Source organism: Castor canadensis, chromosome 5, assembly GCF_047511655.1.
Source record: "Castor canadensis chromosome 5, mCasCan1.hap1v2, whole genome shotgun sequence".
Classification (NCBI taxonomy): domain Eukaryota; kingdom Metazoa; phylum Chordata; class Mammalia; order Rodentia; family Castoridae; genus Castor; species Castor canadensis.
In genome coordinates, this window is record NC_133390.1 from 41,274,975 (window position 1) to 41,301,070 (window position 26,096).

Below are 26,096 nucleotides of genomic sequence, written 5' to 3' on the forward strand. Positions count from 1 at the left end.
ATAAAACCAATGATTAATTAGTACCAATAAGTTTTTCTTATTTCAAGTCTGTATTTAAAACTCATATTCTAGTGTTAAAAAAAGGACATTAACAGAATAATTTTTCCTTTAGAGTAAATGAATTATACTTTATAGGTGATGAAAGTCCAATTCTTAATTAAATGGCACTGTTTTTAGAGAATTTAAGTACATTTATAGCACAAACAGCTGTATGTTCTGAGGTGCCAGGGCAGCAACAGATACATAGGCTGGCTAAGCAGAGCTTTTCAGACCCACACTGAGAGGAGGGGCTAGCTCCCGGGGATGCCTCCCAGCCTCTGAACTAAAGATCTCAGGCTGGCACGGATAAGCAGAGCCAGATACTTGGGCACAGGTGAGACCCTGGTTCCTCTAATAGGCAGCAGGTAAAGGGAAGCCACAGGAATCACTTTCCAACTCCACTAATCTCTGTTTAAGATTAGGTAGCTGGAGCCCAGAAGTCATCACAGGAAATTCTAAAGTTAGCCTAAGTTCACTCTAAATACTAATTCACTTTTTGCCTAAGAGCAATCCACATCTTAAACAACCATGTTTGGAGCAGGGAGGTTTTTTACAAGAGAACTAAAAAAAAAAAAAACCAGAAACCCAAACTGAGGAGCTAGGGAGAGCAAAAGCTAGGGATTCCAAACAGAAATTCTACATTCATTAGAGCAGGAACCAGGAGATTACTCAATGTCTCTCAATAAGACAATGACCCAAACTCAGAAAACCACCTCAGAGACCAAAGAATCCAAAGCTAAGAGTTTCTTAGCACATATTTTAACCTTAAAATCTGACCCCATTATTCTCACTTTAGAGACAAGGCCTGATGCTGGTCAGGTGGAGCATGCCTTCTCACTTGCCAGCATGGCTACCATAGCTGAGGCCTGCCATTGCTAGCATGCTTCCTGGGCCACGTGGCTGCCTGGGCCTGGGAATTAGAAAGGGAGCAGAGAGAGAAGGGAGAAGGGGAAGGGATGGGGGAGATGCATGGCAGCTCAGGAAAGAGGCAGTGGCTACCAAGGATGATAACTTAAGGCCTCATAGGCCCTCTCCAACTGGACCAGATGGAGAACTTGTTTCCTGCAGCCTTGTTGACCCCTTAATTCTGCCCTTTCTGGCTGTGTGTCTATAAGGTTGCAGCCACAGCAGCTTGTAGGCCGTACATGCCTTGGGCCACATGGAGCTGGGCTAATAAAGTGCATCCCAGCATCTCTCAGTAGCATGTTTGGGCAAGATGCTGATGTGTAAGCGACAGGGAGGAATGACTTAGAAGGAAACAAATCAATAAACGTAACATTTTACCTTTTTATCTCCCTGGTTGGCTTGCCAAAAATGTTAATGGCATGGGTGCAGTCTGTGATGAGAAGACTCCCTAAATTCCTTGTATCCCACCAAGAAGAATCCATGGCAGAACACATGGGTATAAATGGAGTTTATTAAAAGTTAGGGAAGGGAAATACAAAGGGAAGCATGGTGAAGCCCAGGTGGAAGCTAGAAGGGGAGAGAGTGTGTTTCTGCCTTTTGGGTGCTTTTAAAACCTATGATAACCTATGGGAAGGAGAGAAGAAGGAGAGTTGCAGCCAATCATCAATGACTGGGGAGGGAATGGGTGGTTCCTGGCCAGGTAAGTGTGGTTTCTGAGCCAAAGCATGGTTAATCTAAGATACAAAGATACAATGTTTTTTTTTTTTCTGAGTCCCTAATTTAGCCTTATAGTTAATGTTACTTGGTCTTCAGAATATATAATTTGGTGAAAATGAAAATGAAGTTTTCCTGAAATTATTTTTATAAATTTTATATAGCCTTATGAAATACATATTTTGACATGGATTTTTATAATTCTAGTGTGTATATTCATCTATTGCAAATGTATATATTTGAGTATTGAAATTGTCTTTACATGTACAAGGGATTGTAGTGAGGTAAGGCATAATATCTGTCTAGACTAGTGTGGAAATTGGTAGCACCCCTTTTCCCAACCAATTAGTTGAAACATTGATTTATGTGGGTCCTGAGACACTTAGGAGGAATGATGACAATAACCATAGGACAATACTAGGTTTGGGTGGGGATACATATCTGAGGTCCAAGAGAAGGTAAAAATCAAGGGAGGACAGCTAGCTGGAAAAGAATAGCCTGTACAATAAAATATACACTTTTCACGCTAAAGTGAGAAGAAGAAAATTGACTAGATCTGGGAATCAGAACTGATACATGTGGTCAAATCTGTTGCAGTGGGCTTTTAGCTACACCATTGTAGATACTTGAGCCCAATACAACGCAGCTCCTCTTGCTGAGAGTATGCTTGCTAATTAAAAGGAGAGTCACATTTGACTCAGTTTACTTAGTTTTTACTGTATTTTTTTTTTGTACCTTTTCCTTTGGTTTTTAACAAAAGAGGTGAGAAAAGTATAGTGGTAGTAATGGCTGGAAACAGGGTTCATAGTATGTGTTCACAGTATATAAATTTATATTGCCAAAATAAAGACAAACACCCTTTTCTTGAGGACAGAACAGCAATGTAATGTGTTTTGAGTATGAGATATTTTTCAGATTTGGGAAGCATTTAAATTTCCACTAGTCCTTCAGAATCAGTGTTTTTATGACAGTTGTGTGTTTAATTTTACTTTAGTTTGGATTTGTAAAGGTATACTCCTTTTTAAACATAGGTAAGTCTGTGATACCTTGCAGGAATGGAAGCTATCCTTGTAGCAGCTAATTTAATTAAGCAAAATGTTTTTGTAAACAAAGACTGTGTGATTTGATGAAGGTTTCATATGAAGTTGATATAAGATACCCTACAAAATAGTTTTTATTCAAATTAATGAATTATGCTAAAAATCTATTTAGCAAATATCAGCATTCCTTGTAACATGCATGATTATTGATAAAATGCAAAAACAAATAAAAAGAAAGTGGTATTAAGGCTATGGAAACCTACTGACTCAAAGACATTCTCAAAGAGGAACAACTGAGTAAATCTATTACAATACTGCTGTTCTGTTGCCATCCTCCCAATGTGACATCTAGCAATTACTCACCTTAAAGAAATGATATGTAGGAAATATTTTATACTTAATATTGTCTATAGAAGAAATGTATTTGAATTGATTGGGAGAGCTAAAATGAAGTTGGAAAAATGTTGAAAAGTAAATAGTTTTACCATCTCTAAGTTCTTTGAAGCAATGAAATTCCACAGCTCTTTGATAATCCACCTGGTCTATATAATACAGGTTTCTGACATTATAGTTATCCTTGTCATTATTCATGTCCTGTCAAAATTTTACAGCTCAGATAATCTGATATATAACAGTGTTGGCAAAAAGAGATAGAATGTATCTTTTTCATTTCTTTATTCCTGAGATCATTTTAGAATATACAATTGTTTGGAAACCTGGGTGATAAAAACCAGACATGCTGAGAGATCTATTGATATAGATAAATCTTATCTTGTTTTCCTCCCTAAACTTGGAAGCCACTTTTGACATCTCTCAAGTTAATCCATCAAGGTTAAAGAACAAATTGTGGCATATTCAAGCACTAAATTTTAATCGAGTAGGAATAGCATTGGTTCCCACGTCTTTTTTAGAATAAACCACAACATACGGGGAGAGGTTTCTGTGGTGTTTTATTTTATTTCACACAGCAGTCAGATGAATTGTTTATCTGTTCCAAATTGGAAATCAAATAACACATTTTTATCGTTCTTTTTAATCAGAAAGAGATTTAGTATTTTTAAAGATAAGTAAATGAACAAGGAATTATATTTGATCCAACAAAATGAAATAATCTAATAATAAAATTAAGCAAGCCAATAATATAGAGCTAAACATAATAAAGGGATTTACTATGGGGAGAGGTTTAGTGGTTGTAAAGTCTCCCAAGATGTTACTGTTAAGAAACTGAAAAAATGAGGAAACAAGAAGAGACACTATATAACTACTACTAGCAAAATTAAGTTTCTCTTCCCTTTTGGTATAAAAATGAAGCCTCAATAATGTGTCTGTCTCAGGAAGACACTAACCCTGGCAGCACACGGCAGTTTGATCAAGTCGCACCTGATTGTATATTCTTGGCCATTCCCAACAATCAGTGGAAGTAGGAAAAATGGACTGTTTTAGTTGCAGACAGTTCTCATAGGAACACTAAGGGAAGAAAAGCCAACTTAAAGCTTCCTAAGACTTAACGGTATCTCTAATGTTGGTACAACATTTTATTTATGATGCTAAATTTATCAATGTAACTTTGTGGTAAGTGTCTCTGCTATATTTTAGAATTCTCAGGTGTGCTTGGAAAAGGTATGCTGTTCAATTATATCTGGAGTACCTGACTGAAAATTCAGTAAATAGTTATGCCATAAATGCTAATTTGAGATTCCCAGTCTGACTGGAAGACAAACAGCATTCTCTGTCCTCTTGTTTTCATATCATAAATTTTAAAAGATCTTAATTTAAATATTTTTTCAACAATAGTTTCAACCTTATGTACCTGGAAAATTACTTTTGTAACCACTAAATTTTATTCACATAGATTTATACATTACATGTACATATATATATATATTTAAACACCTAGTCACATACACATAAAATGAGCTTATACATACACACACAGATATGCACATAAAATTTATTTACCAGAATTTTGTCAGATTCCAATTCCTTAGAACTCTGAACTTTAAGGCAAGAATTTTTAAGTACTATGAATACAAATTACCACATTCTAAATTCTGAAACCTAAACTTTGAATCAAGAGTCATGTTGGCTATCTGTACCGAGCTTTGAATAAGTCTTTGTCTATAAGATTCTGTGTTCTCAGTATGATCCCCCCGCAAAAGTAAAAAGCCTGGGAGTGAACTCAGACAAGCTTTGGTTGAACTACTCGTCCAGAATATTCAGCAACTTCTTCATGATAATATTTTGGAACCTGGAAATGTGAGTTATGTGGTTACCTCTGTTAAAACTCCAGTTACTGATTGATTTAAAACCTGGACTATTTCCCTGGAATATTTGCTCTACGTGTTTGGACAAATCTCTTCTAGGAAAGATATAATTTAAATCAAATCATTTCAAATTATGATTGCAACCACTAGCCAGAAAGACTCAATCAGTGCTTATGTGAAAAAATGAATATGGGTTGCTTGATACAGTATCAGTGTATTTCCTCATCATTCAGATGCCGAGTTTCATATTAGAAGGCACAGACATTTTGAAGCAGTGATTTGATTGGTTTGCATTGCATCTGACATTACGTTAGAAAAGCATTTGGCAGGTTTAGACACATCCATGAAATAACCACACACCTCTTAGTGTTTTGTGGTTCAAATATACTGGTTTGCTTTGTGATTGCATTTCTACTCTTTATTGCTTCTCACAGATTCCAAGGTAACAGAGGACAGAGTGTCTTTGCAAAATCCTTTCTCCTTTTTTTTTAACTAGTATGATATAATAAATATTTGCAGTTGAGACTTTTCAGTTCCTCTATATTGCCAGGAAACTACCATTGAAGGCATTTTCACGTAAGGAATTTTCAAATTTCTGTTTTTGACTTTTGATAAATGTCTATTTTGCTCCAAAATTATAGTTCAGGGAGCACAGTAATTGGTACCTTTGTTCAGAGTTGTCTTCAGAGCTTAGCACAGTGGTCTGCACATAGTAGTTGTTAGAGAAGTATTTAATGAGTAAATTGAATGAATATATTCTAATATTTTTATTTTTCAAGACATTATTGATAAAAATGCTATTAAGTTGTTTCACAAAGCAGATTTTTGACTCTAGGATCGTTGTAGCTATAACTAGGTTGCTATGAAAAAGAACTCTGAAAATAGTCAATAAGATAAGTATCTTTCACCAACCTATATGCATATGAGTGCAGAGACTGGATCTGATCTTATTAACAACTTCAATTGACAATTTTTTAAACATTAAAAAATTTTGATGGAATTTGATGGAATTAAAGATTCCATCAAATGGTTCTGTAAATGTGCTATTTCCTAATGGATAATTTTGCCTCATAGGTATCAGTCCCTTAAAATGTATACTTTTATTTCAAACTTTTTAAAGAAGTATTAAAAGCTGATTTTTTTTTATAATTTAAAAAAGCTTCAACACAAGACAAGCTTTCCCTGTTATTAAGGTAGATTAACTATGAATAGACAGATAAATAGTATTGTCAAAATTAAACATAATCAGTAGTGTGTGTACACACATATATGTGTGACTTGGTATACAAAAATATTTTTGAACAATGTGTTGACAGTTGACACCTCTAGGGATTAGATTTATAGAAAACTATCTTTTGAACTTTAGAAATACATTTGGCATATGGATTGTAAAAGCTTTGATGACTTCAGTTATCAAAACAGTATTTTAAAGACAAAAATGTGAAGCAATGGTTCTTATGATAATGCATATTTTAACCATTTGTACTAGAGTAAAAGAATTATGTCAAAGCTACTTGCAACATTTTTGACATTTAAGATTTATCTCCATCATTCTCCAGTGTATAATGTATTAGAATATTACATTGTCAAGTAAAATGCATAATTTAAAAAAGAGTTGTACCAAAATCAATTAATAAAAATAAAATGCTTTATAAAATAACCCCCAAAAAACTACCTTCAATTGGGTTGTAATTTAATATTTTCAAATATAGTAAAGTAAAACATTAACTTTTAGCTTTTGAAACTTAACAGTGATGTAAATTTGAAAGTTGTTTGGTAACTGCTATCTGAAAAGAATAAAACATTAAACTATAGACAATCATGTGCCAATTTTTTTATAGTCTTGATACATAAAACATGCCGAACTTTAGTCTGAAAAGAAGTGTGGAAAGTTCAATTTCATCCGTAAGAGAATCAATTTAATCAAGCTTGACTTTTGTTTATTCACCATGGCTTTCCTAATAATGTTCCATGAAATTCCAAAATAGTGTATCCTTATTTGACCCAACTAATCATAGCAATCAGCACAAAAGTTTGCCTTCACTAAAAAAGTTTTTTAAAAATTTCAAGTAAATGTCAAATGAACGGAGACAAACACACACACACACACACACACACACACACACACACACAGGCAGGGTGGTGAGCCTGGCAATAAGGATATTTCACAAGAGTTAGTAGTGACATTGAAGGATCTTAAAGGACTTCATAGCATGAGACAAATGTTTGCCACTTTGTATAGAAGACACCATACACTTTTCTAGTTCAGTTCAATCAATGAGTATTTGAACTTCCCTTGAAGTTTTAGATCTTATATTTAAAATTTTAACTCATAAAACTTTAATCTTATTTTGGATTTTGCCTAGATAAAACACTGATAACCTTTCTGGTATGTAAAACTCTATATTTCATATATCTATGAATGTCTTATTTAGAAAATGTAAAACTAAATTTTACTATAGTTTTTTAATTCTCATGACCAACGTATGGGGAAAGAATCTCTCCTTTACAGATAAAGAAACTTGTCCAAAGTCTGGCTGCTAGAGCATAGATGGGATTTGAAATGAGACAGATGTCCGACTCCGTGGTCCAATCACTAAGCTATCACTTTTTAATGCTGCCTTTAGCTGGTGATGCAGGTTCTTGCCTAGTATATGTGAGTCCCTGGACGGTTCACGCGCTAGCTCTATAAAAAGTAAAGAAAAGACAAGCAAGCTTCAACAAGACTTTATTTGTAGTATACTGGAACCTTTTCTTTTGGATTCAGAAAAAAAAATGTTAACAATGGTATATCTCTAATATGATTTGTACAGTAACATTCCTAAAGAATCCAATACATGATTTTCCTAATCACAAGTTTCTCCTTTCCTCCAAATTATCTCCTCTGAAATGCTAATATTGGTATAAATACTAACTATAGTAAACATTTCTTATGTTTCTCACAATTTACGTACCCAAATATGCATCAATAGATATTATCTTTAGGCCAGACCATTTCATTGTTTATTTTTGTCGAGTCTCTACTGGTCTACAAACTCCTATCTCTTTTGTTTCCTTGCAATTAGTTTGCGGAAGAACACAGGCTATGTGGTTTATATAGTTTTCTAGAGCCTAGATTTTGATGATAGCATATTAATTTCCTCTTCATTTCTGTGAATAGGTAGATGGGTGCAGAAGTTCAGTCACTTGCATTTGATCACATCCACAGGACTCTAGGCAGAGCTGTGCTCTTTCATCAGGAGGCGTATCACACATGGGTGTTTCACTTGATACGATGTTGGGATGTGTTCCTGGTTAACACACAGATTCATGCATTCAGTATGACTTGGAAAATAGAGGTATTTTAAGTTTATTGTTTGCTTGACAATTTTTAAACGGAATACTTTAACAAATATTTTCCTCTTTCCAGTATCTGCTAAGGACAGTATACATGTTTCCCTTTAAAATGAATTATCAAGATAATAAATTTTCTAACCTCAAAAGTGAATGAATAAGAACTTTTGTACAGGAACGTGATAAAGTCATAGATTTAACTACACTTTCAAAAAGTTTATATACAGATCTTGTATGTTTTTATTTTGTATAGATGTATTATTGTAGTTTATATATTCTCTATAACTCTTCATTTAGCTTGGGCCTTAACACTTTTCTATTGCTCACTGTTATGTGAAAACAGTTTTTTTTGGTTTTCTAAAAGGAGGCTAGTTCAGGATAGCTTTTACTTTTTTACTGTCACAGAATTTTAACTTTTATTGCTTTTTGCAGTTTTAAAAAATGATGGTTTATTTCTGAAATTCCCTAGTTTGGTTCTGCTCCCTTGCTTTCCTCTTGAAATTTTCTTTTTTTTCCCTCTATCTTCTTACTTATTTTTTATTGCATTCCCATTATTTTCTTCTCAATGTGGAACTATGTCCTAAAGGAAATTCTTGCTGTTGTGGTTCAAAAATTCATATACTCCTCTGTTATCCTTAGAACTAAGTGGAATCCTTTCACCTGTCAGCTAACCAGTTGGTCAAACTTTTTTCATTTTTAACCATTGTTCTGGAAGAGGTCCATTGTGCTTTCTTCTTGTGTCTTTGGTACTATCAATCATTATTTCTTTGATGAAATTTATTATATTTATTGTTAATTATTGATATGCCTCTTAAATTGATTTTTAAGATATGTAGGTTAGTTTTTTCTAAAAGTTATTAATTCCTTTCCCTCCAATATGTCACAAATATTATGAAATTTTCTATTCTGTATTTTATATTAACAACATGAAAATATCACAAGTCTCTTATTCCTTTAGTATTAATGTAACATCCAAGCAGAAATTCCAGTTATATCCAGAGGTGTTTGAACTGTCTCATCACTTTAACACTTTAACTTTCAGTAGTGTATATGAATAAATACTTAATGACTAAACATCTGGAATGGAGGGGTAGTCTATGTATTTATATTATACTGATAATTCACTTTAGTAACCTCCATTAGTTGAAAATATTAGAATGGAATATTCCATAAAATATAACTATAACATGGAGTAACAATTTAACTCATTTTTCTACAGTTTTATACATAATGTTATAAGTCTCAAATTAGTAATTCTTATATTAACCCCAGTCCCTTAAAATTCATTGTACACGGTTTGCTTCCATGTAGGAAGTAGAAAAAATTGCTACCATTGTGATATGAAAAAAAACGGCAAGTCAACAAAATCCTAAGTTTTCAGGAACTCACTATAAACAGAATTCTCAGCAAATAGCAGCTTGAAATCTAATGCATGCTAAGCTTCACCAAAAAGGGATAAAGTAATAATAAATGAGAAGTTGATACAGAAACCGAGGACATTAAATACAGAAAAAACAGAATGAAATGAAGTAATCAAACTGATATTTTTAAAACACCTGCCTAGCCAGGGTGAGGCCCTGAGTTCAAATCCCACTACTGCCAAAAAAACAAGGAATATATACACATCCAATGTGCAAAATGAATGAGGGTATATCACTACCAACCCTTAAGATATCAAAACAATAGTAAAATAATATTAAAATTCTTCCATGTCTATAATATGGATATCATAAATAAAACTGAAATATTCATTGAAATAAACAAAATGCCAAATTTTATCCAGAATAGATAACTAAAAATAGCACTATGCCTACTAAATAAATTGAATTTGTTGTTAAAAACTTACTACTAACAAACAAATACAATAGGCTTAGAATATTTTGATGACAAATCTTGCATATTTAAAGAACAAATTATGCTAGGTAGCACTTCTCAAGTCATGGTGTGATCACTGTTTCTCTGGTAGCAGAATCAGTCAGGACATGACAGCCATTTTTATAGAGAATGACTCAACAGCAGCATATCCTTGTTCAATATAATGCAAATAGCACCAATAAAATATTAGCTCATTTAAAGCAACAATTTTGTTTCTTTCTCCTTTTATTGTTTTTACATTTATTTAAATGTGTATACATTGTTTGTGCCATCACCCACCCCCCCACCCCACTTCCAGGCAGAATTTGTTCTGCCTCTCTTCTCTGATATTGTTTAAAAGAAAACATAAGAAAGACATAGCATTTTTCAAAGCAACAATTAAAATAGAATAGTACACCATCACTAAGTAGCAGTAATCTCAGGAATACAAGTTTAATAGAATATATGAATACGAAACAGCAATGTAAAAAAGTGACATAATTTACTATTTGAATAAAATAAATAAGGAACACAGAGGATCATTTCAATAGATGAACAAAAAATTGGAAAAACTCATCATCTACTCATTATAAAAATTCTTAGGAAACAAGGAACACAGGGAGTTTGTTCAGCCTACCGAAACAAAATAAGAAAATAGAGCTAACATCATATGTAATTGTGGTACATGGAATGAATCCTCATCCTAATATTGCAAGAAGGCAAAGATGCCTGATCACACCACTGTTGGTTCCCATCATAGAGTTTATAATAATTAAAGCTATAATAATTTTTTAAAAAGCAAAAGAAAAAATAAGTATATAGGTTGAAGAACTAACATATCTCTTTTAATGGAGAATCTGATTTGTCTACATAGAACTTCTCAAAGTTTCAACCAACATTTCCATATAAGAAAAATAAATTTTGGATTTTGGGAAATGAAGAAATAAAAATTTAAAAATGTTTTAATTGACAGTAGCAACACACATGCAATGAAATATGTATGTATAAACCTAATAAAATATCTGTATAATCTGTAGGTTAAGAACTGCAGAATTCTCATAAATGCAATCAAGAAAGATCCATTTAATGGAGAAATATGCCACATTCATAGACTGAAAGTATTCAAAATGATTAAAATGTTAATTATCTTCAAATTCATCTAAGCAAATTTACCAGTTTTTGAAAAGCTGATTCTACAAGTCACATGGTAAACCAAAGGAATTAGAATTGCCATAATAATTTTGCAAAGATAATATAGTAACTATATTCAAGAATTACTATTAAGGTACAAAAGCCCATGTACTGTAATATGGTGAAAGATGAAGCATAATTTTTATATTCTATAGCATAACTTGGTAAAATTACTTCCCAAATACCAATTAACAGAGTATCTAATTAAAAACTAAGGATTATGATTATTTGTTCATTTTTCTTTTTCCCACCTTTCTTTTCTCTCTGCTTTTCCCCTTCCCTCCCTCCCACTTTTCCTTCTCTCCTTCTCTCCCTCCCTTCCGTCCCTCCCTCCCTCCCTTCTTTCCTTCCTTCCTTCCTTCTTTCTTCCTTCCATGTCTTCTTTCTTCCTTTCTTCCTCTCCTTTTATTTTTAAAATCTATAATTATTCCACACTATAGTTTGGAATTAGATTAGAAAGGCATGAGATTGAGCCTCCATTGCTGGATTTTTTTTTGTGTGTGTATATGAAGAGAGAAAGGATTTAAATGTTTTTACTAAAATAATGATACTTAAATGATTTTGTTTACTATTATAAGAATGTATTCATACTCTTGTATTTAAAGGCAAAAGTAAAACCAAACCAAACAAAATTAAATACAAGTAATTATGAGACAAATTGCATAAAAACATAACATAGTATCTTCAGTTCAAGTTCAGAAAATAACATATTCTCTCCCTCCTATCTTGCCAATGATCTTTCATTTTACTGACCAGTAGAGGTTTTCGAAGAAGCTATAATTCCTTTGCATAGTGTAGTGAAGCCCTAAGAGTAATGAGATCCTTTTTGCATTGGTAGGTTCCAGCTGAAACCACCATTTATCTTTTTCTCCAAAAAAGTAATTTGAGGAAAACCGTGATGGTGCTTCATATTTACATACTTCAAAGATTCCTTGGCTAGTGCTTCTGAAATTTTCATTGGTTGTGTTCACATGAGTCATACATCCTCACTTACACAAATTCCTCAGTATGCCAGCAGTGTATTATTAGTAATATAATTATTTCCATGCCTAGTCTGGATTTGAAGTTTAAATGTCACCATAATATTCCAGCTATTCTTTCCCCACATCATCTAAACCATTTGCACTGATAATCAAATGATTTTTTCAGTTTTAAAAGTGGATCTTTTGAGGCTATTGGAAATGGAATTGTTTCCTTATATTCTTTCTTAGTTTGATCCTTGTTGGTGTATAGAAAAGCCAATGATTTTTGTAAGTTGATTTTGTATTCTGCCACCTTGCTATAGCTATTTATTGTGTCTATGAGTTTTTGGGTAGAGTTTTTTGGGTCTTTAAGATATAGGATCATGTCATCTGCAAATAGGGATATTTTGACAGTTTCTTTACCTATTTGTATTCCTTTTATTTCTTCTTCTTGCCTAATTGCTCTGGCTAGGAATTCCAGGACTATGTTGAATAGGAGTGGGGATAGTGGGCATCCTTGTCTCATTCCTGATTTTAGGGGAAATGGTTTCAGTTTTTCTCCATTAAGTATGATGTTGGCTATAGGTTTGTCATATATAGCCTTTACAATGTTGAGGTATTTCTCTTCTATTCCTGGTTTTCTTAAAGCTTTTATCATAAAGTGGTGTTGGATCTTACCAAAGGCCTTTTCTGCATCTATTGAGATGATCAAGTGGGTTTTGTCTTTGCTTCTATTAGTATGCTGTATTACATTTATAAATTTGTGTATGTTGAACCACCCCTGTACCCCTGGGATGAAGCCGACTTGGTAGTGGTGAATGAACTTTCTGATATGTTGTTTGATTTGGTTTGCCATTACTTTATTGAGGATTTTTGCATTGATGATCATTAAGGATATTGGCCTATAGTTCTCCTTTTTGGAGGTGTCTTTGCCTGGTTTTGGGATGATTGTTATACTGGCTTCATAGAATGAGTTAAGCAGTGTCAATTCCCTTTCTATTTCATGAAAAAGTTTAAGGAGAGTTGATACTAGTTCTTCTTTAACAGTCTGATAGAAATCAGCAGAGAATCCATCAGGTCCTGGACTTTTCTTTTTTGGGAGACTCTTTATTGCTGTTTCAATTTCACTTTGTGTTATACATCTATTCAGGTGATTAATATTCTCTTGGTTCAATTTTGGATGGTCATAAGTATCTAGAAATTTGTTCATTTCTTCAAGATTTTCAAATTTATTGAAATATAGGTTCTCCAAGTAGTGGTGTTTGTTGTTATCTCCACTTTTGCATTCCTGATTTTACTGATTTGGGTTTTTTCTCTGCCTCATATTAATCAGACTTGCCAGGGGTTTATCAATCTTATTTATTTTTTCAAAGAACCAGCTTTTTGTTTTGTTGATTCTTTGCATGTTTTTTGTTGTTGTTTCTCTTTCATTAATTTCAGAACTTATTTTTATTATTTCTCTCCTTCTGCTTGTTTTGGGTTTTGTTTGTTCTTGTTTTTCTAGGAGTTTGAGATGTAGCATTAGGTCATTGATTTGAGATCCTTCTGTCATTTTAATACATGCACTTATGGCTATAAGCTTTCCTCGTAGTACTGCCTTTGCCCTGTCCCATAGGCTCTGGTAGGTTGTGTTTTCATTTTCATTAACTTCCAGGAACCTTTTAATTTCCTCTTTTATTTCATCAATGATCCACTAATTATTGAGCAATGTGTTTTGCTGTTCAGCTTTCAATTGTTTGCATGGTTTCTGCTGTTGTTTTTGTTGTTGAGTTCTAGTTTTAATGCATTGTGATCATGTAGAATGCATGGGATTATTTCTGCTTTCTTATATTTGCTGAGGCTTGCTTTGTGTCCTAAGATACGATCAATTTTGGAGAATGTTCCATGGGCTGCTGAGAAGAATGTACACTGTGCAGAAGTTGGATGAAATATTATGTAGATATTAGCTAGGTCCATTTGATCTATGGTGTGATTTAGTTCTAGAATTTCTTTATTGATATTTTGTTTGGATGACCTATCTGTTGGTGATGGGGGGGGTATTAAAGTCTCCTACTACCACTGTGTTGGAGTCTATACATGCTTTTAGGTGCTTCAGAGTATGTTTGATGAAATTGGGTGCATTGACACTGGGTGCACATAGGTTGATAATTGTTATTTCCTTTTGTTGTATTTCTCCTTTTATTAGTATGGACTGTCCTTTATCTCATTTGATCAATATAAGTTTGAAGTCTACTTTGTCCAAGATAAGTATTGCTACTCCTTCCTGTTTTGGGGGCTCATTGTCTTGATAAATCTTCCAGCCTTTCACCCTGAGCCAGTGCTTGTTTCTGTCAATGAGTTGGGTCTCCTGTAAACAACAGATTGTTGGACCTTCCTTTTTAATTCCATTTGCCAAATGGTGTCTTTTGATGGGGGAAATAAGTCCATTAACATTCAGTGTTAATATTGATAGGTATGTGGTGATTCCTGTCATTTAGTTGTTTTTATTGTTTGAGGGTATGATTGTGTGCAGTTGAATCAATGTTATTCTCTGATTCCTTGTTTTTTCTTCTCCTGTGGTTTGATACTGCCTGTTCTCTCATAGTTTTGTTTGCTTTCATTTTCTGTGTGCTTAATTCTTTGAAGAATCTTTTGTAGTGGTGGCTTGGTAGTCATATATTTTTGTAGTTTCTGCTTATCGTGGAGGACGTTTATTGCTCCATCTATTTTGAATGATAGTTTTACTGGACAGAGTATCCTAGGGTTGAAGTTATTTTCATTCAGTGCCTGGAAAACTTCACTCCATGTCCTTCTTGCTTTTAAGGTTTCTGTTGAGAAATCTGCTGTGATTTTGATGGGTTTACCTTTTTATGTTATTTGTTTTTTCTCTCTTACAGCTTTCAATATTCTTTCTCTATTCTCTGTGCTTTTTTGTTTTAATGATAATATGTTATGGGGTAGTTCTATTTTGGTCAAGTCTGTTTGGTGTCCTTGAGGCTTCCTGTACCTGAATGGGTGTAAAACTTTTGCTAGGATTTGGGAAATTTTCTGTTACTATTTTATTGAATATATTATGAATCCCTTTTGTTTGCACCTCTTATCCTTCTTCAAAGCCCATGATTCTCAGCTTTGGTCTTTTGATGGAGTTGGTGAGTTCTTGCATATCCCTTTTGCAGGTCTTGATTTGTTTGACTAATAGCTTTTTAGTTTTTCCTTTAATTTCCATTTTATCATAAAGTTCTGAGATTCTGTCTTCTGCTTGTTCTAGTCTACTGGAATGGCCTTCCATTGTGTTTTGTATTTCTGTACCATTCTTTTCTCTGAGGTTTTCCATATAATGGGTCCCTTCTTCTTTAATATTGTCTATTTTCATCTTTAATTCATTTATCTCTCTATTTTTAGTGTTTTCTTTTTCATATTGGTGTTTATTTAGGGCTCCTGAGTTCATTTATTTATTTCTGTGTCTTCTCATAGTCTTTATTTTTGGTGTCTTGAAATTTCTTGAGTGCATCTTGTACATTTTGGTTAACTATGTCTAGTAACATCTCAATGAAATTCTCAGTTATTACTTGCAGGATTTCTTCTTTGAGAATGTTTTTGTGGACATGATTGTGTTCCTTGGCATCATTTATCTTTGTTTTGTTGGAGTCCAGAACTGGGTATCTGTGTTCTTCATTCCCCTCTGAATCCTGTATTAAATTATTTTTGGGGGAAGAATGGTTTCTTAACAAAGTAAACCATATTAAGAACAAAGAGTAAGTTTAACAAAGGATGTGAATGACTTATTCAGGGAGAACTACAAACCCCTGAAGAAAGAGATTGAGGAAGACTACAGAAGGTGGAATGATCTCCATGCTTATGGATTGGTAGAATCAGCATAGTACTATGCAATCTACATGTTTAATGCAATTCCCATCAAAATCCCAATGACATTCATCGCAGAGATTGAAAAATCTACCCTGAAATTCATTTGGAAATACAGGAGACCATGAATATCCAAGGCAATACTCAACAAAAAGAACAATGCTGGAGGTATCACAATACCCAACTTCAAACTATATTAGAAAGCAATAGTAATAAAAACAGCATGGTACTGGCACAAAAACAGATATGGAGACCAGTAGAACAGAATAGAGTACCTGGATGTGAATCCACACATCTATGCCCACCTTATTTTTGACAAAGGTGCCAAAAACATATGATGGAGAAAAGACAGCCTCTTCAACAATTGTTGCTGGGACAAGTGGTTATCCACCCACAAAAAACTGAAACTAGATCCATGTTTATCACCCTGTGTTAGTATCAACTCAAAATGGATCAAGGACCTTAATATCAGACCTGAAACTTGAAGTTAGTATAGGAAGGAGCAGGGAATATCCTGGAAGTAATAGGTATAGGCAAAGACTTCCTCAATAGAACACCAGCAGCTCAGCAACTAAGAGAAAGAATGGACAAATGGGACTTCATAAAATTAAAAAACTTCTGCACAACAAAAGAAATGGTCTCCAAACTGAAGACACAACACACAGAGTGGGAGAAAGTATTTGCCAACTATATATTAGACAAAGGACTGATAACAAGAATATACAGGGAGCTCAACAAACTAAACTCCCCCAAAATCAATGAACCAATAAAGAAATGGGCAAGTGAACTAAACAGAACTTTCTCAAAAAAAGAAATTCAAATGGCCAAAAAATACATGAAAAAATGCTCACCATCTCTAGCCATTAAGGAAATGCAAATCAAAACCACGCTAAGATTCCACCTCACCCCTGTTAGAATAGCTATCATCAAAATCACCACCAACAACAAATAGGTGTTGGCAAGGATATGGGGAAAAAGGAACCCTTGTGCACTGCTGGTGGGAATACAAACTATTGCAACCACTCTGGAAAACAATATGGAGGCTTCTTAAAAAACTAAACATAGATCTGCCATATGATCCAGCAATCCCACTCCTAGGGATTTTCCCAAAGGGATGCAACTCAGGTTACTTCAGAGGCACCTGCACACCCATGTTTACTGCAGTGCTATTCACAATAGCTAAGTTATAGAAACAGCCAAGAGGCCCCACTACTGACAAATAGATTAAGAAAAGGTGGTATTTATGCACAATGGTATTTTACTCAGCCATGAAGAAGAATGAAATCTTATCATTCACAAGTAAATGGATGAAAAACATCATTCTGAGTGAGGTTAGCTAGGCTGAGAAGACCAAAAATCATATGTTCTCCCTCATGTTTGGACTTTAGATCTAGGGCAAATGCTGTAATGTTGTTGGACTTGGGTTACATGATAAGGGGAGAACACCTACGGGAGGAATGGGTCTAGGTAGGAAACCTAAAACTTGAAAGTGTTTGATGTGCCCACTGCAGAGGAGCTATTAGAGTAACCTTAAAATGACAGAGGTCAATGGGAAGGTGACCAAGATGTAGTGAAGAGGTCAGGTAGAAATGAATCAATTAGGTTTGTAATTGGAAACAATGCTAGGAATCTCTTTGTATAGTTATCCTTATCTCAACTAGCAAAAATGCTTTGTCTTTATTATTATTGCTTATGTCTTCTCTTCAACAAAACTGGAGAAAAGGGCAGAACAGGTTCTGCCTGGAAGCAAGGGGGGTGGAGGGGGCAGGGTGCAGGGAGGGAGAAATGGCCCAAACAATGTATGCACATATGAATAAATGAATTTAAAAAAGTAGATCTTTTGTGATGTGTCTTTTGAATCTACTCACAGATATGGGCATTATGCTAACACTGGAATAGTTTGACCTGCTCTGACTTAATGAAAAGTTCTCATGGGTTTTTGTATCTTAGCTTAAGGTCTACCTGTTTAAATTTTTAGTAAGTGATTGTTTTGTTTTCTACCTTGAAAATTCTTATTTGTAAATAATTTATATTTTGTGCACACTGCTATATTGCCACTTTGGTTTTATTATAAACACTCTGGTCGATGGAATTGAGTTTATCTGCTTATTTTAGTTTTTCCAAAGCTTTAAATATTTAACACATACTTGGTTCCAATAAATCCTAAGAGAGTCATTGGTAAATTAATGCAAGCTTTCAGTCACTAAGAAATCTATGATTCTGTTTTAGAAAACATTTCTATGGAACATCTAGTTATCCATCATGCTTATTTTTCTCTTGGTATTGCAAACTGTAAATGTTTTTCTATTATTAGCATACATACCTGCACAACTTCCCTCATGAGTTTCCTTTGCTACAGTATTTCCCCAAATCTGTCATGATGCTTGCATTGTGCATTTTAGTGCAGAATGGAAGAACTGTGCATGGTGAACACTGGCATAATGTATTCTCTAGGGTGATAAGTTATGTTTCATGTAATGACAGTTCCTCTCTCTGAATTTACTCTGTTCTCAGTAGATGTGTTTCAAATTAATGGAGCATTAGTCCCTAATCAAGGAAGTATTTAGTAATACATTTTTAATTATAATGAACTATGGGGAGGAATGAATTCTGTTAGACATTTTGTGCTAATTTGACATAATATGTTGCTCACATATCTCTGTGCATTGTTAAGGATTACACTAATGCATTTCTATAAGCCCAAAATAATATTTAAGGCAAATGGAAACAAGCAGATTTAGTAAAGCACACAAAAGCTTAAAATCACAGAGGGTTGTTGCAAACCAAATCATAAAGTATATATTTGTTAAGATATAAAGTAATTATGTATTAAAGCCCTTCATTTGCTTGCAAGCAATGGAAGCTATAGGATGTACACATTACCTGATTTTACATACAGAGGCTACATGGTTTCCCTTTGCAGTGTTAGCCTCTTTGCCATCAAGAAATTCTTCCACAAGACACCTGCAGGGAATGATAATGTCAGTCCTTTATTTTATTTCTCAAAATATAATCATTGTGGCTTGTCTCTGGTGGATAATCCTATCTACTCAGGAAGAAGAGATTGGGAGCACTGAGGCTCGAAGCCAGTCTGAGCAAATGGTTCATGAGACCCCATCTTAAAAAGAGCCAACACAAAAAAAATCTGGAAGACTGGCTCAGGTGGTAGGGTGCTTGGCTAGCTGGTGTGATGCCCTGAGTTCAAACCTCAGTACTGCACATAAACACACAAAAGTATGATATCATACATACAGTTCCAAAAATGCATTTTGCACCCTAACCTAACCTAACACAAGCACCAAAATTGACACAAAATGTACCAAAGAGCAAACTAACACTATAAAACTTTTAGAAGAAAACATAGGCAAAAGCTTTATGATAGTAGATGCTTTCTTGGATATGATACGAAAGACTAAGGCAACTCATAAAATGAAAGAACACATTTGGAAATCATATACCTGATATGGGGTTAATATTTAAATAGAAAACTCCCAAAGTGAACAACAAACATATATGCAAAGTACATTGACCATATTTGCCTTCCTTCACCCTCTCTGTTTCCCCTCCCTCCTCCAATTGGTACCCACCCCTGGACAGGACCTATTTTACCCTCCTATGCTTCATTTTATAAAAGTATATATCAATTGTTCAAAGGGGTTTTGCCTTGGTATTTCATATACACTGATATGTCAAACTTCAATCAGATTAATATCCTCTATTATTTACTCTTTCTCTATCATCCTATTCCCCTATTATTCATCAGCTTTCAGTACATTTTGTTATGTTGTCTTCATACACATATGCAGTGCATTTCAATATTATTCACTATCATTCTCTTTTCCTGTCCTGCCTCCCCATTGTTCCCATAGACAGATCTGTTATTACTATCATTCTCTCTGTCTATATCTATATCTAACTATATCTATAGCTATATCTATGCATCTATTATCTGTCTATCCATCTATATGTATATGTACATATTCATATGTATATGCACTATGTATATGTTTATCTTTTAGATCTAGCTTCCACATTAGAGAAAACATGTGGCTTTTGGTCTTCTAAGCCTGGCCTGCTTCATTAATGTGATGATCTCTAGTTCCTCCTGTTTATCTATAGAAGACATAATTTCACTCATCTTTATGACTGAAAATGATACTCCATTGTGTATGCCTACCACATTTTTTTTAATCCATTCATCAGTTGTAGGGCATCTGGAGTAATTCCAAAGCTTGGTTATTTTGAGTAGTGCTGCAATAAACATAGGTGTGCAAGTGGCTGTATTGTATCCTTCCTTACACTCCTTTAGTATATGTCCAAGACTGGTATAGCTGGATTGTATGGTTGGTCTATTTTTAGTTTTATGAGCAAATTCCATACTGCTTTCCACAGTAGTTGTACAAGTTTACATTCCCACCAATAGTTAAGAGGGTTCTTTTGTTCCCTGCAAAGGAACAACAGGGTGTGTTGTGGATGATGTTGTTGTGGTTTGTGTTATTTATGATTGCCATTCTGGCTGGAATGAGCTGAAAGCTCAATGTCTTTTTGTTTTACATTTCCTTTGAGTCAAAGATGTTAAGCCTTTATTTATGTATTTATTGGTTACTGGTACTTTTTTTGAGAATTGTCTGCTCAGTTTGCCCATTTCCTCAATGGGTTATTGCTGTTTTGCAGAGTTAGTTGCTTGAGCTCCCTGTATATTCTAGTTATTAACCCTTTTCATATGTATAGCTGACAAATATTTTTTCCACTCAGTCTAGTTACTGTTTTTTTTCTGTGCAGAAGGTGTGTAGTCTGATGCAGTCCCATTTGACAATCCTGTCTCTTAATTGCTGAGCTATTGGAATTCTAATCATAAAGTTATTATCTATGCCTAATTTGTGCCAGTGCTTTTACTAGTCTTTCCTGTAGTGTTTTCACAGTTTCAAATCTTGCATTAAGATCTTTGATGCACTTTCAATTGATACTAGTGTAGGTGAGAGACTGGGATCTAGTTTCAAACTTCTCAGATGGATATCTAGTTTTCCCACCACCATTGGTTGAAGAGGTTGTCTTTTTTTCAAGTGCATGTTTTGGCATCCATTGTCAAGAAGCAAATAACTGTAGCTGCATGGATTTGTGTCTGGGTCTTCTATTTTATTCCATTGGTCTTCATGTCATTTTTATTTTGTGCAAGTCCCATGCTGTTTTTATTACATTGGGTCTGTAGTATAGTTTGAAGTCAGGTATTATGATACCTCTGGTGCTGCACTTTTTGTTAAAGATTACTTTGGCCTTTCATGGTCTTTTGTGCTTCCATATGAAGTTCAGGATTGATTTTTCTATCTCTGTTAAGAATGTCATTGGAATTTTGTTGGAGATGGCATTGTACCTATAGATTGCTCTTGGTAGTATAGCCATTTTCACAATATTAATTTCTGCTGATACTTGAGCTACTTTGTATTTATTTTGCTGCCTTCTCTGCAGGAATGTGAATTCTTAGGAATTCACATTTGGTAGATGTCTACCCCTGATATCACATGTTCTTATTGTCAGGGAATCACCCAGGTACTTAATTTCTCTTTTTCATGGTCTGCCACCCCAATCCACAGAGGTAGAGCATCTTTCAAACAACTGCAACGTCCATCCCATGTGCTTGGTTTGGAAATGAGTAAGAGTCAAGGTCATATACAAGATAGGGTAAAAGAAGGAAACTAAGGATATATATTGTTGATATACTCTCTATATAAGAATGAATATAGAATTCTTAAACCAGCTGAAGCTATCATAAGCAAGGGATGAAGGTAGAATGTATAGAATTAGAGGAGAGAAACTAATTGGGGTTACAAAAAATATATATATGGAAATATCACAAGGAAACTCCCTGAGTAGCTACTTTTATCTCAAACAAGCAAAACTCTCATTTTTTCCTTTTTTTTTGTCCTTTTTCTTCCTTCCTTTACAAAATCAGAAAAGAGGAGGGTGGAAGAGGTTCTGCCAGAGGTAGGGAGGTTGGAACCAGTGAGAGGCAGCAGGTGGAAGAGAAAGAGGGTAGAAAGGGGGTGCAAATATGGTGTAAATACTGTGTACACATGTATGTAAATGCAAAAATGATACCTGTGGAAATCATTGCAGGAATGGGAGGAAGGGGTACAGGGGAGAGTGGGAGAGGGCGTGAATTCTAGTATAATGTATTTGATATATTGTAAGAACTTTTGTAAATGCCACAATGTACCCCGACCCAGCGAAACAATAATAAAAAAAAGGAGTCAACAGACTAGAGTGGTGGTGTTCTGCCAATCCAGGACGGCTATGGTAACCTCCATGCATTCCCCTGAGAATAGATGAAGGAGAGTAGATGCTCACACCCAATTTAGGATATAGTCTCCCACACTGTTAAGCACATAGGTCTTCTTTCTTCACTCATGCAAGTTCATGATTCATTTGGTCTTTTGAAAAGCCCAGAACATTTTAAGTTTAGGATTTTCCACAAATGGCTTTAATGTGCAGCTTCATTTGCTGTAAGACATTAAACTTACAAATTTTAAGTCTGGGCCAGTGCAACAGTTTGGAGGTCTAAATTTTCATATGAAATTAAACAGGCATAAAGGATGAGGGTATTTTCTGATTCTTTGGGAGTAGAATTGAAATTAGATCAGATTTTTAAAATTTTAAAATACTTTACACTTTATTCATTAGAAAAGACTATGAATTGAAAGGGAGGGGTAAAATAACAATTTAGTATTGGTATTAGAAGATGACTTACAGATGAAGTCACATAAAAGTTTTTGAGAAACAAACTTGTCTCCTAAGAAGAGAAAAATACATTAGTAAACTTTTACTCTATAACATGGAAAAAGCAGATGGGTCTATTTACTAGAATTGTTCAAAAAGAGAAAAGTATTTTAAATGTTCAAATGTTTTCAATGGGAAAAATAATTTCAGTTTTTAAGCTTCTTTGAGGAAAATTATAATTGTGATCACCTGTTAAAGTAATGCCAAGGAACTTGCAAACACAGTTGAGTAGCACACAGTCTTTACTGTCTACTTCAGGTCCTCTTTTGCATACTTTGCAGTGACATCTATCTAAACAATTTGTTCTTGTTACTACCTTGTTATAAATACTTTAATGGCTTTCTAATGTCTTCAACAAAAACATCAATTCTTTAACATAGTACAAACAGTCTTTAAACTGTGGCTGTTTTACTTCTGATAACCTTACTATGTCTCTATATTTCCTAGATTTTCAGGGCTTCAAGGAGTTTTCTGACTTGACCACTAGATAAAACCTTCTTCATTCTTTGAGGCTATGTTAAAATGTTCAGATCTGTTATAAACTTAAAAAGAACAAAGGAAGAAAAGGAAAAGAAAATACTGGGAGAATGTACAAGGACAACCACAGTAGATGAAGAACCCAGGCCGGGTGTCTAGAACACTCATTATATTGGTTTTGTAATCATTTTCTGTGTGACACCCCCACACCCATCCACAATGCCACTTCATCTTTTCTTCTTTGATTACCTCATTGAGCAAATAGAAAAAGATAGGCCAGATGGCCTCTACATTACATTCTAATTTTTATGGTTATCTGTTTCTATGGAGTTAATTAAGAGAGAAAAGAAAAAAAATGAAATCTTAGACAACTTGGAGTGGAATAGCAGAACAGTCTCAGATTTTTGCCTTTCTTAATTAAGAGACCAAAGATGAAGAGAAAGTGTAAAGGTATGTGCACAAATTGAAGGTATGTTGAGAAAAGTAGCTGAGAAATTAGAAATGATCCAACAGGAGTAATCCGTTCTCTCATCACACATGTGTATGATTGAAATAGAAGAAAGGAAGAAAATGGGAGCCAGACTAAATGATCTTGAATAGTGAGGGGTACTGGAGATAGAAAAAATGGACATCATTTGAACAGCTACAACATATTTTCTTATCAAACATTTACTGAGAATGTACCAAGTAGGATTTTCTGTCCCCAACTTTGGGGCTAAAAGAGTGAAAGAGAGAAAGAGAAATCAACCATTTTGCCATTATAGTGTTCTGTAAAAATTGTCAAACAGTAGCTTTGGTTATACAGCATGAATTTCTGAAAGGACCAAGTGGTTGAAATTAAAATTTGCTTTAGTAATGCTCAGCAGCTGGCTATTGGAAAGGAAGAGGCAAGTGGTACTTAAGGATTTGGTGAGAAGACAGAGGTCAGAGATGAGGAATTATAAGGAGGTTATGAGTTTTATTTAAAGTTCAGTCCTGGTTCATTGGGAAGACAAATGAAGCCTGAATATAAGAAGTGAGAGACTGAGGTCAACTAGAGGGTGAAGAATGAGTATTTTCTAGTTATAATATTCAGTTACAAATGACTCAGATTTGTGATTTTAAGCAAGCTAAGCATAACAAAAATACATAATGCACACGGCAAGAAGCCAGTATTCAGAAAGCAATGATATTATATTTAAATGAAAATTATTAATTCCAGTTGTACACTTGATTACCCTTGAGCAGTTTCAGTTGATTTGGGTTAGACTCACATATGAAGAAATGTGAGATTTTATCCTGCATTTTTGGCTAAGTTTATACTCCTCACATAAACACTAAAGAGAAAGTCCAAGGAATTAGTCAATGTGAACTGTTCTTTCCCTTAAATTTTTACTCTATATTTATAAAGAATTATAAATGATGGATTTTTCTAAGAAAAAGAAAAGCAATTTCAGAATGTACTAACTTAAAAATATTTCAGATAAAGAAGGCCTATTTTTAAACATTCAATCTCTTGAACACTAGTTATTAGGCAGTTTGATATTTTAACATCATGTTATAAAAAAATCAAGTGCTGCAGAATCCCCAGATTCATCAGTGCATTTAAAAGCCTTGAGTGAATAGTAGTGTTTGAGTTATTTATTGGATTTTGTACAGAGAGATGGATACTATCTTGCCACCTAAAACCAATATTACTCACTATTAGAAAAATAAAGATATAGCATTTGACTAGGTTTTGCTATAAATAATGAATAAAATACAGTACAAAATAATCATACAAATGCCATATCACTTTCACTTACATAAAAATCAATTTAGTGTATATTTGTAATTCTAAAAGTAAGAACATTTCATTCTCATTCTTCCTGTATTCTTTAAAAATGTTATTGTGTCAAGTTGAAATGCCAAATTGCTTATTACAAACCAAAGGTATTATCAATATGGTAACTGATTAGAATATTTAATAGGATAATTATTTTTCCTGAAATGATGGCAGGTTTAAATGTATACAAGGTAACACTAGATAGGATGTCCCAATCATGTACTTAAGAATTTTCTCTTTTTTTGTAAACTGGAAAATGGAGTTAATATCTAATTAGTTATGACAAGAGTGCCTAATACATATGGCTTGGCAACCATACTTATGTTTCAAAGAGGGGCTTCACTAATGACATGACTTGTGTGCACAAAATCTTTTAATGGAAATGAATGGATCTTGCTGGAACAAAATGTACAATTGAAAAGTATGAAATTACTTTGGGGTGCATGCAACAAGATTTCTTGATGAGTATTTTGCTAGCAAGTTCATTTTTATTCTTGAAGCTATTACGGGTATAATCATAATTAGTTTTGATTTTCTGATATTTAAGGAACTTCCACCTACCTGGCTTTGTTTTGTGTCACAGCCTGGAGATGATAAAGCATTGCTGTTGTGCAGCTGCTGATTAATTCTTGGACAGATTTTTCTGCTTCACTACCTCTTTTGTAGGTGCCAAAAATAATTGCTGATTGTGCCAAGTTCTGTCTTTATCAGCTGTCAAAAATCTTGGTGCACTGTTGTATGGTATCTAAGGTAAGTTGGCTTTTATCTTTGCCTTTATTCTCATTGTGCTATAGTCAGAAAGTGCATGTAATGTTACTATTTTTCCTCATTTGCATTTTCAAACATGATGACTTTTTTAAAGCTACCTAACATTTTAAAACTAAGAAAAAAAGTA